This window comes from Lutra lutra, chromosome 13 (genome assembly GCF_902655055.1).
Source record: "Lutra lutra chromosome 13, mLutLut1.2, whole genome shotgun sequence".
NCBI lineage: Eukaryota > Metazoa > Chordata > Mammalia > Carnivora > Mustelidae > Lutra > Lutra lutra.
The window spans coordinates 10762352-10775827 of record NC_062290.1 but is presented as its reverse complement, the minus strand read 5'-3'; the positions used below and the strand labels follow the sequence as shown (position 1 = coordinate 10775827).

Sequence of the window (13476 nt, the reverse complement as noted above, 5' to 3'; positions counted from 1 at the left end):
AAGGAGAAGGCTTCTTTCATGAGAAGTGGGGCACACCAGATGCTATACCCTATGCTTCAGATCTGCTTACCCAAGGGCTATACATGTGGCTGTCCGGAGCTTGACCTGTAAGTCTTACGAAATAATGTACATGAAGCTTTTGTTCTAAGAACCTCAAAGGCCTTCATTTCATTTGGCCTCACAACATGCCTTTGAATTAGCCAGGAGCCCACATATCGATTCTCATTCAGATTGGGGGTGGGTAGTTGCTATTCCACGGAAGAGGTCAAGTCACTTGACCAGAGGTCACCAAAATGTCAAGAGAAGGGCAGGGCCAGCCGGAATCCCTGATTCTCCCACCAGGGCCCTTGCTGCATCCAGATTCAGCCTGTGCAAATGTATGCAAAATGTCTAAAAACACAGGAAGCACGACCCAGGGAAACCAGGAGATAAACTCTGCTTGCCCTAAGTAGTACTAGGGGCAGGGGAGCCGCCAGAAGATAGCTTCCCTTCCGCTCAAAGTTTCAAATACTAAGAATAACAAATTACAAGGATTCTGTACTAGTTTTGTAGACCTTTTTATAAATTAAGTTTCTCTTTTTTTTTCCCTCCCCAGGGAGAAGTAGAACATTCCAGCTACAAACGCACTGTAAGCAAGCACCTTCAAGTTAGCTCAAGGTGCATAAACTGATACAAATCCTTATAGAACTTGGAGTTATTCGTCCTTCTACTTCATTAGAAGAATGAAAGGAGAATAAAGGTCAGTAACAAGCCGTGGGAGCCGAAGACCCAGGAGCCGTCAGGCCGGGTGAGAGACACGAAGATGTGGTCCCTGTTGTCAGGACTCCAAGTCTGCTTGGAAAGATAAGCGGAGAACAAATGTACAGTCAGCCCGTGGGGAAAGCTCCGTTAAGAGTCAGAAGAGCCAGGAAGCCAAACGGGATGTGGGCCTGAGAAATGGCTTCAGGGCAACTGAGGGCAGGAATCAGCAGCATCAACAGCTCTCCCAAACCCTGGAATGTAGGTGGCATCATGAAACTCTGAGGCCACTTCCTCAAACGGAGAAGAAAACCTAAGATTCAGTAAGAATGAATGTGATAAGCCAAGGTATGGAGGAAAAAACTGCAAAGGAAGATCAGGAAATGATGCTGGTTCTCAGACGTCTTCTCTTCCTTGTCTCTAAACCCTTCTGGTGAAGTCTCGTTTCGTCCCGTGGCTTTAGACACTGGCGAGACATCATAAGGCTGTCTCCATCCTGGGGCTCTCTCCTTACAGCCACGCCCATGGCGATGCCTTCTAGACCTGGGTGTTCTACTCATCCACTCCCATGACCCGAATCACTGCCCACAGCCAAAGACCATCACACCCAGTGCTCCCATCACAGACCTCTTCCCTTACAGCCACCTCCACCTCGACACCCCACAGGCATCTCCAACGCACGTTCAACACTGGGCTCGTGATCACAGCTTTGAAAAAATGTCCCAGGTCTGGCCCCAACAACCCCTTGAAGCCTCACCTCCTTCCACGATACCCGCCCTACCCATCCCGTGATTACAGGGCTCGAAATGCGCTGAAAACCTTCATGACTTCATGTCTTCTTTGGGGTGTGGCTGGTACACAGGAAGTTTGAGAAGTGGCACCTGCAGGCACATCATACTCCTATAAGGATGACAATGACAATACTGAGGATGAATGGTCCACGAGCGCCAGAGTGTGGATGGATTTGTGCACCAAACCACAGCACAGGCACAGCAGATCATCTAAGCATCTGGGTCTGACGGTGCCAAAACTCGAATCTCTAATGGCAGGCATTATGAATACTTCAAGGAAGGGGGGGTATGGAAGCCATTTGGGAAGCTGTTCCAATAGACCAGGCAAGAGGCGTTCATAGGGGAAATATAAGTGAGAAGAGAGAAGAGCGTGTTTCTAAGTCCTTAGGACTTGGAAGCTGCACGGAAACAGGGATGAGCAAAACAAAAGTCTGCTAAAATTCTGGAAGTCAGCAAAAAGGATGCAGGTACCTTGGAAGCAAATTTAGAATCTGGGAAGGGACATATTTTCAGTTTTTTAAAAAGGGCCAGCTACAAGGACAGCTGATATAATCTACAATGCCAACCTATAATATAATCTATAATCTATCACAGAATCTAGAATCAAGTCAGAATCCTAGAGGTACTTTTCACAGAGGCTGAGAGTTGGGATCACAAGAGTGGATGAGTGAGGCCTGAGTTCCTCAATTGTTCAGAAAGCTTCCGGCCATGAAACAAGGGATGCAAAAAAGAAGAAGAAGAGGAAAATCTGACCTTGAACAAGACTGTTGGTTGGGAAAAGAACACGGAGCAATGGTAAAGCTAGAGGCTAGACTGCTGGCATTACAAAAAGGCAGGTTAGCTGGGAAGTTGGAAAAAGATGGTTCTGGCTTAAGGAAATCATTTATCCGTCCATCCGACCAATGTTAACGGAGAAGCCTTTCTGTACTGAACACCTCAGTAGGTGCTGGGAATACAACAGTGGCCAGAACCCAGTCCCTCCCCTTGGGGAAACCACCTTCCCATGAAGGAGGCAGACAAAGAAGAAACCAGTAAAAATGTAACCACAAGGACCATCTATCATTACCTCCGAAGCTGTGAGGTACGCATGGGGGATGCTTAACACCAAGTTCTATAATGCTCCCAGAAGTCTTCTCATTACACGGAAAGGGACTCTTTCTTATATAAAGGTTGCACCAAATGCAATGATCCCGCATGTTTATCTTAACAAACCGTCACGCTGGACAGGGAGTTCTGAGGAAACTGCAAAGCTACATAATGGGGCCCAACTGTACGCAAACCTTAAGAGCCAAATTTCCACTGATTTCTACAAACCTAAACAAAAGTCAAGTTTCTCGCTTAACCCTTCACATGAGAGACTTCCCACCTGATCCATTCCCACAAATCTTTATTCTAACTGCGTGTCTTGGGAAAAAAAAAAAAAAATCAAAGGGCATCATTCAAAAACAGCTCGCAAAGGCAACAACGCTTGGTTCTTGTTTCTGGGTAACACATCATAAGCCTAAGAAGAGTGTGGTTCACATGGCTCCTTAAAGAAGTTATATTTCCAAAAAAAAAAAAAAAAAGTTAAATTTCTCATATTCACCTTTCTTGTTTTATTGCAGTAACGAAAGTTCATTTTCCAACGGAAGATGGACATCAGGAAACTTGGGGGAATTTTCTATGCCATTTCTCCCGTGGAAGGAGAAATACCTTTGGTAATCTATCCCCTCTAAAAGCATCAGACACTAAAAATGAAACCGTTATTGACACACCCCAAAATTACAACTCTGTTTAAGTTAAATAAAAGTCTATGGAAGTGTGTTTTGCGCCATAATGCAGTAAATGCATACTTTATAAAGAGAAAAAAGAAACCATAGATATCTCAGCCTAAAGGTAGCAACTGATTTACCTGAACTGCCCTGAAACAGGACATAAGAAAAACGTGTTCTTTATTGGCCAGTGAATGGAGTGAATGAGAAACGACGTGAGCCACTTTGCTGTACAAATAGAACTCTTACGGCCCTCCCTCAAAAACTTTTTTCTCTTTTTAAAAAAAAATCAATTTCAACGAATATGAATTTATTTGGCACACACAATTCAGACAATATCGGTGTTATTTGGTTCCCAAGATCACAACAGCTTCTCAGCAGCAAACAATGAATGAAGGAACTATCACTGCTCAAAGTCACAGAACTCAAGGGCAAAAGGAAAAAAAAAAAATCAAGAAAAGGCAGGTGTGGTTTTCAAAGACAGTAAAGTGGGGCCGGTTGGTATGGGAGCAAAGAGCTTTTCATCCCTGAGTAGATCCAAAAGCCACCACTTTATGAGACCATAAAAGACACACTTTGCTCTATATAATCTTTCCAAGAATTGGGGAAGGTTGTGACAACTTGGGAGAGATTTTCTTTGCAAATACCAGCTTTAATAAATTATGACACTTGGGGTACCTGGGTGGCTCAGTGGGTTAAAGCCTCTGCCTTCGGCTCAGGTCAAATGACCTCAGGGTCCTGGGATCGAGCCCCACATCGGCTCAGTGGGGAGCCTGCTTCCCCCCCCTCTCTCTCTCTGCCTGCCTCTCTGCTTACTTGTGATCTCTCTCTGTCAAATAAACAAATAAAATCTTTGAAAAAATAATTAATTAATTAATTAATGACACTTAAAGGAGCAAGCAAACCATCAGCAATCAAGAAATTTATTCCAGAGGTAAAACAGCTTGCCCCAAAGTTCTGAGTCTCCAAGAGGCCCCTAGCTTAAGGCTCTTTGCATCTTGTGCTTGAACAGCAAATTCAAATGGAGACACTCCGTGCCTCAGTGAATTTCAGGCAGGAAAAAAAAAAAAAAAAGTTAAATTCTTAACATATTTTTATTTCTTTTAGAGATTTTATTTATTTATTTGAAAGAAAGAGAGCATGAGCCGTGGGGGGTGGGGGAGAGGGAGAAGCAGACTTCCCAGTGAGCAGGAAGCCCAATGTGGGGCTTCTGTGGACCATCTGAAGTCAAGACCCCCACGCCAGTCACAGGAGGTGGTTCTCTTGTGATCCATAACGGCTCTGAGAAAAGCCAGGACTGGTTTTTCTCTGTCCCCCAGAATTTCGGGAGAAGCAGGCGGATGGTACCCTCTCCACGCACCCCAGGAGTCACCTGAAACACCGAGTGCTTCCCACAGCTTATATCTTGAACAACAGATTCAACACTTCCTGCCAATACTGGGGGGACATCAGCATCGTCCAGAGACCAACTCGCACTCAAGTTCCTGCAGAGCCCCCGCCCTGGTCCCCCAAGTCTCTGACTGGGCAGGCCTGGGGTACACTCGGAGAATTTCAACAAGTTCCCAGGTGATGCTGCCGCGGATGTCCCACCACACCTGCGAACCACTGCCCTGGCCTTCTCCCTGCGCTGGCCCCTGGTGGGGCCCACATTCAAAGAAAAATCAGGGGAGTCGGGGAAGTTTTTTTTACCTGAGGTGCCCTAGGATTTGCCTTGCAGATTATCACAAGCTGTCTTAATTATGAACTGACACCTTAGGAACTTGTAGGCCCCGTTTTTAACAGTTTGGAATGTTCTGTTTCATGCTTGATAAGTTCGACTTATCAGCTCACTACCATTCCCCTCAAAGTAAACAAAAAGGAACAGAGATCCTGCCTCAGCCTCACGCCAGGATCTCTCCACCACCGAGCCAGCCCTGCTCCCTCCCCCTGCAGGACCCAGCTGTCCTCCTCACAGGAGCTACCGCAGCCAACCCTGAAGAACTTTCTTCACAGCAGAACCTTTTCTCCTGAGTGACCTCCATGGTGGCCCAGTTCGTCTTGACAGGATGAAGGGGACTCCCTCCTTCATCAGATATTTACTGGGCACCTACTTGGTACCAAATGCCTGAAAAGCAGCGTGAAAGAACCATGGTCTCTGCCCTCCGGGACCTTCTAGAGTTGAATGTGAGTTGGAGCAGAGGTGACAGGAACACAGGGTCCTGGGAGGACCCGCAAGTACAGGCATCCGGTGTGTAAAGAAACATGTCTCAGTACCCACGGTGCTAAGTAAAGAAAACATACAAAGATGTTAGGTTAGATGAGCGGAGAAGGCCAAGGTCCCCGGGAGGAGACGACACTTAAACTGATTAACTTAGAGAAGCTTAAAGTCCACTCCTGTCTATGTACCTGAGCCAAACTCACCACTCAGCCACTCCGGGTGCTTCAAAAATACGTTTATCTGATGCTTGTAAATAATAAAAGGAAGGGGGCGCCTGGGTGGCTCAGTGGGTTAAAGCCTCTGCCTTCACAGGTCATGATCTAAGGATCCTGGGATTGAGCCCCGCATCGGGCTCTCTGCTTGTTAGGGAGCCTGCTTCCCCTTCTCTCTCTGCCTGCCTCTCTGCCTACTTGTGATGTCTCTGTCAAATAAATAAATAAAATCTTTAAAAAAATAATAAAAGGAAGAACACATTTCATATTCAGATTATTATTTCTGTTAAAGAAAAGGTAAAAAAAAATCCTTCATAGGCCTGCTGGTTAAAGAAAGGCTGGCGGTCTGGTGAATGAACCGTATTGATGATGAAAGGACCACGAGCAAGGATTGAAACAAATGACGTTTCTAAAACAGTCTGAAAAATAATAAAATCATTCACATAATTATGAAACGTCCTGGAGTTTGGAAGAGTGACACCTGTTTGAATGTATAAAGTGTTCAGTGCACATTTTTTACATCCCTACCATGTGCCAGAGTGCCAAGTTCCAAGAATACAAAGATAAGTAAAACATATGCCTAACCTTCCCATTGACAAATATTAGCAAAATGCCCATGATACGCTTACTACTCCCTCAAGCACGTCCCAGCGTCACTTTTTATTGCTGCTGTTTTGTTTCCTTTCTTTTTTTTTTTTTTAATTTTATTTATTTATTTGTCAGAGAGAGAGACCACAAGTAGGCCGAGAGGCAGGCAGAGGGAAGCAGGCTCCCTGCCGAGCAAGGAGCCCGATGCGGGACTCGATCCCAGGATGCTGGGATCATGACCCGAGCCAAAGGCAGTCGCTCAACCAACTGAGCCACCCAGGCGTCCCTTGTTTCCTTTCTTGATCGAAAATTGTTAAGCCCAAAGATCCAAAGATCACGATGGCAGGCATGGTTGAAAAAGGAAAGAAAGAAGAAAGCATGTATTAAATGTTGAAAGCCCACTGCCCAGCGTGGTCAATCTACTGGATTTCTTGGGGCAGTCTGGCAAGCAAAGAAACAGATTTTTTATGGCTAGCCATAATTCTATGCACCACCCAACTCTCTTGCTCAGCATTCCCGGATGCAAACGCTTAAGTATCACCTTTTCCTCACAAAATAAATTTTTTATGGTACTATCTTTCGCCCCATAACTTTAGTTCCAATTTAAGGTAATTACACTCTCTAGGCCCCCGGTGCTTGTAAGTCCAACCCTTGCCCGAAGAACCTCGGCTTGAAAAACACACATGCCCAGTTTTCGTGGGAGCGATACCGTCCACTGAGTGCCTTACAGTTCATCACCATTTTCCAAGGGACTTTCTAAAACCCTTAGAGAAAACAAGTCTCAAGAACTCGCTCACCCACTATGCAAACTCCCCAAAACCTACCGCACACCTGTTGTTTACTCAGTCCCAGTAACAACACAGAAAACTTTCTACAAGAGGAACGTGTAAGTCAGGGAGCTGCCCCTTCAAGTAGAGGTTTGGATCTAAAAATAATGCCCAGTGGGATGGGGGTAAGGGGAAGGGTTGCTGTTGAGCAAACATGGAACCATGTTCCAATTATTATCCGTATTTGAACTCTACATTCCCCAGGAGTAACCCCATTCGAGTAGGTTCCTGTACTTTCCTCTTTCATCATCTCCTTTATCCACCTCTGGTGAAACTAGACAAAAGCAGATACAGCTGAGAAGGAGATGCACAAAATCCAGCCTGTTTTCTCCAGTTTCCTCTTTTATATCGAAAGGAACCAGGCTGAATAAAGTATTTACTTGACCAATGGCAGCTAATTACTTACTATCCAATATTTCAAAAATTTCATCAGATTAAGTTTAGAGGGTTTTTTAAAAAGAAAAAATATATTTTTCGAAGATTTTATTTGAGAGAGAGCATGCAAGACAGCACAAGCAAGGGGGAGGGTTAGAGGGAGAGGGAAAAGCAGGCTCCCCGCTGAGCAGGGACCCCCCCCCCCCAACGTGGGGCTCCATCCCAGCACCCAGCAATCATGACCTGAGCTGAAGGCAGACACGTTAAGCCACCAGGAGCCCCTCTAAGAAAAATATTAAAACAGAAGGCTAGGTTTCCTCCCTCTCTGACTCGCCTGGCATTTAGCATTGCCATAAAAAAGTCCACAAATGAACAGCTAAGCTACATAATGCACAGTTCTAACTGGGCAGTTTTTTAAAGAAAAGGACTCTTTCCAACTCCAGTTAATAGATTTGATACAAAGAACAGATTTCTGCAACAAATACATTTAGGACTTGATATTTTACAGTGTCGCTAATGAAGGTTCTAGCTATAGTAAGAAAAAAAAAGTATTTTTTTCCCAGGATATCAAATGTTCTGACTCACCATTTCACTGAAGTACAAGTAAAATGAAAATGCAAATGAAATGTATACATATTTATGACTTTACCTACCAGCTGTATGGCGTGCCACCTTTGGCTTCTGGCTTTATTTACCAGGAAGAGAAGCTTGGAAAACCACCATACATTTGTATTTCTATTCAAATAGTTCCCTTTCCTCCAGCACTGGTTGGAACAAAGTATTAATTGAGTCTGGTGATATACGTAAGTGAAGAGAATCACAGGGAGGAGATAAAAACAGACAAATATTTTCTCTTTAATGGTAATTGCTTGGATGAGAACACTTAAAAATATAAATACTAAATCATTTAAAACTATGCTACTTCACTAATAAGTATTAGCAAACAGAAGTTTCCCCTTAACCTCCATGAATTTCTAAAAACTCAAAATGTACCTTCACCATAGAACTCCCAGCAAAACCTTAAATATGAACCTTCTTAAGAATTCCACATTAGGGGTGTCTGGGTGGCTCAGTGGGTTAAAACCTCTGCCTTCGGCTCAGGTCATGATCCCAGAGTCCTGGGATGGAGCCCCATGTCAGTGTCCGGCTCTCTGCTCAGCAGGGAGCCTGCTTCCTCCTCTCTCTCTCTCTGCCTGCCTCTCTGCCTAATTGTGATCTGTCAAATAAATAAATAAAATCTTAAAAAAAAAAAAAAAGAATTCCACATTAGCCCTTCTCCTCCTGCTAAACTTCTGTGTGACCCCCAGCAAGCCAATTCACCTCTCTGTGCCTCAGTTGTCCTATGCATAAAGATGGCAAGCCTCTGAACTATTTAACATGTAATTTATCACAAAGACATACCTCAATTCCAATGGCTGGATCTGTTAATAATATTTAAGAACCATTCTACTTCTTCCCCATCCCTCTTCTGAAAATAAAAACACAACTTTTGCGTATATAGGAGGGAGGGATGGAAAGAAGACCCTTAAAGGGGAACAGAAACTAGGTCGGTTTTGTTAATTAGGTTTCCTCTCTGAAACCACCAGCCAGTATTAGCAGCTGCTTGAAATTTACTCAGAGGGGGGAAAAAAAAGTGGTTGGTTTCCCCATTTCAAGGCTAACTCTTTCATAAAAGGGCGCAAGTCAATTTCTAGGAATGTGTCTTTCAGCCAGCTACACAATACTGAAAACTAAGGGAGGGGGAGGCAGGCAAAGGAGCATGACAGAGATGACTTGAGTCTATTGTCTACACGGAGAAAGAAAAGCTCTTCTTTATAGGATGTGTTCAGGAAAAACATCAACAAAAGCACCTGTACGTGCCAGCTTCAAGAGCTGCACCTCTTGTAGGTAAATTACCTTATGGGTCAGCAGATGCTGGGAATTTACATGATGCGAAGCTCTGTTTTACAGCACGTGTTTTCCTTATGAGTGATTTCATTTGCCCCCTTCGCTCAGTGGCGATTTGAGTACTTACTATACACAAATTCCGAGTCTAAAAATAAATTAAAGGTATGCGTTGACTGGGATATTCGAGGGAATCGTGACACATATTTTAGAGTAGATCAGCCCATTGGGACATTTCCAAGTCAAGTAATAACACTAAACAAGATAGATGATAAGCTAAAGTGCCCTGGAAATGGTTTCCCTTCACTAAATGGGACAGCATCAAGGGGGAGGGGGAGTAAATTACAAGTGAAACAGAAAATTAGCTAAATAGAATGGTGAAACTAGAAAGAGAAAGATAATTCATTATGAATCTCTGGTTTCATATATGGGACACCTGAGGTTCAGAGGTGATAGGATTTGGCCCCCAGGGTCATACAGCCAGAGTCCCAGAACTGGAACTCTCATCACCGGCAGGCACGTGGAACAGCCCCTGGTGTACTGCAGTATCCATCCTGTCTCCTCCCCGCCATCAGAAGTGGGCCAATGGCATCATCTGCAAAGCCATGGACTGGACATCAAGAGCTTTGAGTTCTAGCCTTGTAACCCTCACTAGCTTAGAGAGAATATCCCAGAAAACATCCCCGTCTGAAACCTCGGTCTCCTCACCTGTCAAACGTGAACAGTGATTCACAGTAAGACAGCGCAGACCACAAAAAATGCAGAAGCCATCTGGCCACTGTGAAACCCTCCGCAAGTACAGAACTGGCACGGGGCTGTGATGGGGGGCCGGGTGGGGGTCTATCAGAGAACCCGCCTGTGACTCTAAGTCCAGCCGCTAGTTACCTTGGTAAGTCCCTCAATCTCTGAGCCTCACGTTATTCCTGAGCATGTGGTCAATAATCTTTGCCCTGCCTCCCTCGGAAACGGTCAGAACTTAATAAAAGCACTGAAAAGCATTCAGAAATAACACGGCATTGATTCAAGTGCAAGGTATCATTAGGAGATCCCTCCAGTCTCCTTAATTTGGACAGAAATGTAATGTGCTTTTACCACTCAGTTCTCAACAGTTTACTTTCTCCACTAAGAGGTCACTCCCCCATGAGGCTCAGGTTTCCCAGCCCTCCCCCGGGGGGCTCCGAGTCTCCACTCCCATCGCTGTACCGGGAATGCACGTTCCCCTCAGCTCAGACACCATGCACAATGCTTACTCAACAAGCGCCACCGGCATGGACTTGGCTGAGAAAGATTTTTTTCCCAGGGCCTCCTCTCAGCTGGAAATGCTCTGACTAAAGCTTCCATGAGCTCTATTTTACTTCAGCGCATTAGAGGGGTAATGAAACCAACCCTCAGGCTTTTCTCCAACAACTGCAGAACACTTCAGCCTTGCCACGGAACAAGAGAGAAGTCTGAGGGCATGCTTGTCACCAGAGGGGCAAAAGAGGTTCCCGAAATCCATGCTCAGGAGTGCAGATGGGGAGACTGATTTTTTTTTTTTTCTTTGCAGGAGACGAATACATTGTGAGGCCCACCCAGTGTCTCAAGGGTCACTGACCCTAGAGGCAGGTAGGGCCCGGGGAGGCTGAAAAGGTCCTGCAAAGATTGGGGGGTGGCATCTGGGGGTCTGCAACACTATGCCCTCAGAGAGCATCAGAGGAACTAGCACGGCCTTGTTAAGAGCCAGGTGAAAGAATTCATCAGCTTATCCAAACAACTTCTCTGGAACAGGTTTCTACCCAGCCACACCGGGCACCAGAGACGAGCGAGCTTGGGGGATAAGAAACACAACAGGCTCATCTGCATAGATGAGAGAGAGATAAGGAGACATTCGTTGTCTTCTGCTTTGGGGACTCCCGGCTCCGGCCTGACGAATGGAACCCCAGCATTCTCCCTCTCCTTGCCCCCCCACGCCCACCCCACCACCACCCCCCAGCTGTTGAAGCGTCACGTTGATGGGGCCAGGGGAGGGAACCCGGGAAGCGCAGAAGTCCGCTGCTGCATTTAGGCTGGAACCGTACCGCACCTGTGCAACCCGGCTTCGGAGCCAGAAAGGACCAGAACACCGCCTCGCAAGCCCCCCCCGGAGATCCCAGGGGCGACTGACAAGTTCGCCTGTGTTTACTGCCCGGGGGGGGGGGGGGTGGTGGGAGAGCTCTCCCGCCGCTGCCAAACTCAGCTTGTTCCCCTGTAAAGGGGAGGGAGCTCCCGCTTAAGCGAACCCACAGAGGTCCCCGAGGGTCACTGCGGCCGGGGGTGGGGGTGAGCGAGCGGGTGGGTGCTCGCGGGGAGCGCACAGCCGTGGCCCCAGCGGAATGAAGGTCCCACTTCGGTGGCCACTCGCAGCCCTCCACCCTACCCCCCGCACAAGGCGAACAAAGTGCGAGCGCAGAGACGTCCGGGGTTCCCCAGGACGCGGAGCCCCCGAGCCCCAGCCCCGGAGGAGGGGCCGGGGACGCGCAGGAAACTTACCTCACCCGGGCAGCATTCGGGCGCCTCTGCTGTCGAGACCAGTTGCGCCACAGTCGGCAAGTTATCTGGATGGAGTTGCTTCCCCCCGGCGCCGGGAGATCTGTGCGGGCGAGCGGCGGGAGGGGCCGGAGGGTCGGTGGGGCGGGGGCGGGGCGCGGCGCGCGGAGCCGGCAGGTGCCGGGCCGGAGCCGCCGGGCCAAACTCGCCCGGGACGCGCCTCCGCGGGGGCGCGCGGCTGCGAGTGTGCAATGCGCGCGCGCCGCGGCAAGTGTGTGTGCGTGTGTGTGTGTGTCCCCGCTTTCCCCTTCCTTCCCCGCCAGTCCTCCGGCTAGATGGAGCGGCGAGCGTCAGCCGGAAAGCCCCAGCCGCCGGAGCGCTCCGCTGCCCAGCTCGGCTTCAGCGCGGCGCGCTCGGGGCGGCGGGGACCGGGGGCCGAGGAGCAGCGGCGCCCCCGGGCTCGGGCGCGGGTTCCGGCGCCCTGCGCGCCTGAGTCGGAGCGAGGCGCCGGGAGAGCAGTGTGCGCGGCGGCTGCCGAGGCTCGGGGAGGCTGCAGGCCCCGCCCGCCGGCCGCCCAGGCTCTTCCCCTTTTCTCTCCACCCCCTTGCTCCAGCCCCGCACGCCCTGCAGCGAAGCCAGGCCGGTTTGCAGCAGCAGCGGCGGCGGGATTCTCCGCCGCAGTCGGACTGGGCGCCCGAGTCGGTGCCCCGGGATGCGGGGCTCTGTCCCGCCGCCGCCTGCCTAGCACGGGGAGCCGGGCTGGGCCGGGTCCCGAGGTCTGGCCGGTTTCTCCTAGGCTCCAGGGTTAGCCGAGGGCTTCCCGGTGGTTCTGAAGTCTTGCAGCCCCGCTAAAAGCCGTGTTTGGGATAGGGCATCCTCCCTTGCTCAGGCCGCCGAACTCTGCAGCGCCTGGTCGCCTGCCCACTGGACTCTGCTTGCCGCGACGCCCGCATTTAAGCACAGATGCCCCCTCCACTAGGAAGGGACAGCTAGGATTCCGAGGCGACGGCGTGCCCCCTTCTAATGACAGCAGGAGTTCCCAGGAAGTAGGACCTACCCAACGGGCAGGGTAGGTTGGCGAAGGGGTCACGGGGGAGGGGAAGCCGGAGGGACATCAAGAGGTCCAGAGCGAATGGACTGTGATGAGAGAGGGGACTGAATCTCCTCGCGGGCGCTGAATGGGCGCGGGGACCCTTGCAATTTCGTCGGATGGCGGGGGGGGGGGGGGGCGGGGGGTGGAGCGGAGAGGGTGGGGAGTAGATCTGAGGACTCTTGGAAAAATGCTGTTTTGCAAGCTATCGCCAAATTTGCTTAATAGGAACTGAAAAGGCACCTACCGGCTCTCTCCCAGATGAATGGAAGCAAGTGGTATTTCTCACCCTCGCCATTTCCTTCTTTACCCCTTCTTTAATGAAACAAACATACTGATCTGAAACCTGGGATACAGTGTGCTGGAGAGAGAACAGCACTTCACGGTCTTTATCCTCAGATGTCCCTGGCCTGGCGAGTCACAGTTTCTGATTGAAAGGATACTCCCTAAGTTCTCAGCAAATGGAACAGCTCTTTTGGGTTTTGAAATCTTTTTGTACCTCCCTCTCCCCACCTTGG

At 48.7% G+C, this 13476-nt stretch overlaps 1 protein-coding gene across 1 annotated transcript in view; it reads right to left on the bottom strand.

The window, feature by feature from the left end:
- Positions 1-11988, bottom strand: part of PIP5K1B (phosphatidylinositol-4-phosphate 5-kinase type 1 beta) — a 290783-nt gene extending 278795 nt beyond the window's left edge. The window contains exon 1 of the mRNA XM_047701150.1: positions 11872-11988. The gene's annotated coding sequence lies outside the window, so the exon portion shown is untranslated. The remainder of the gene's footprint in view (positions 1-11871) is intronic.
- Between the last annotated feature and the right edge of the window lie 1488 nt (positions 11989-13476).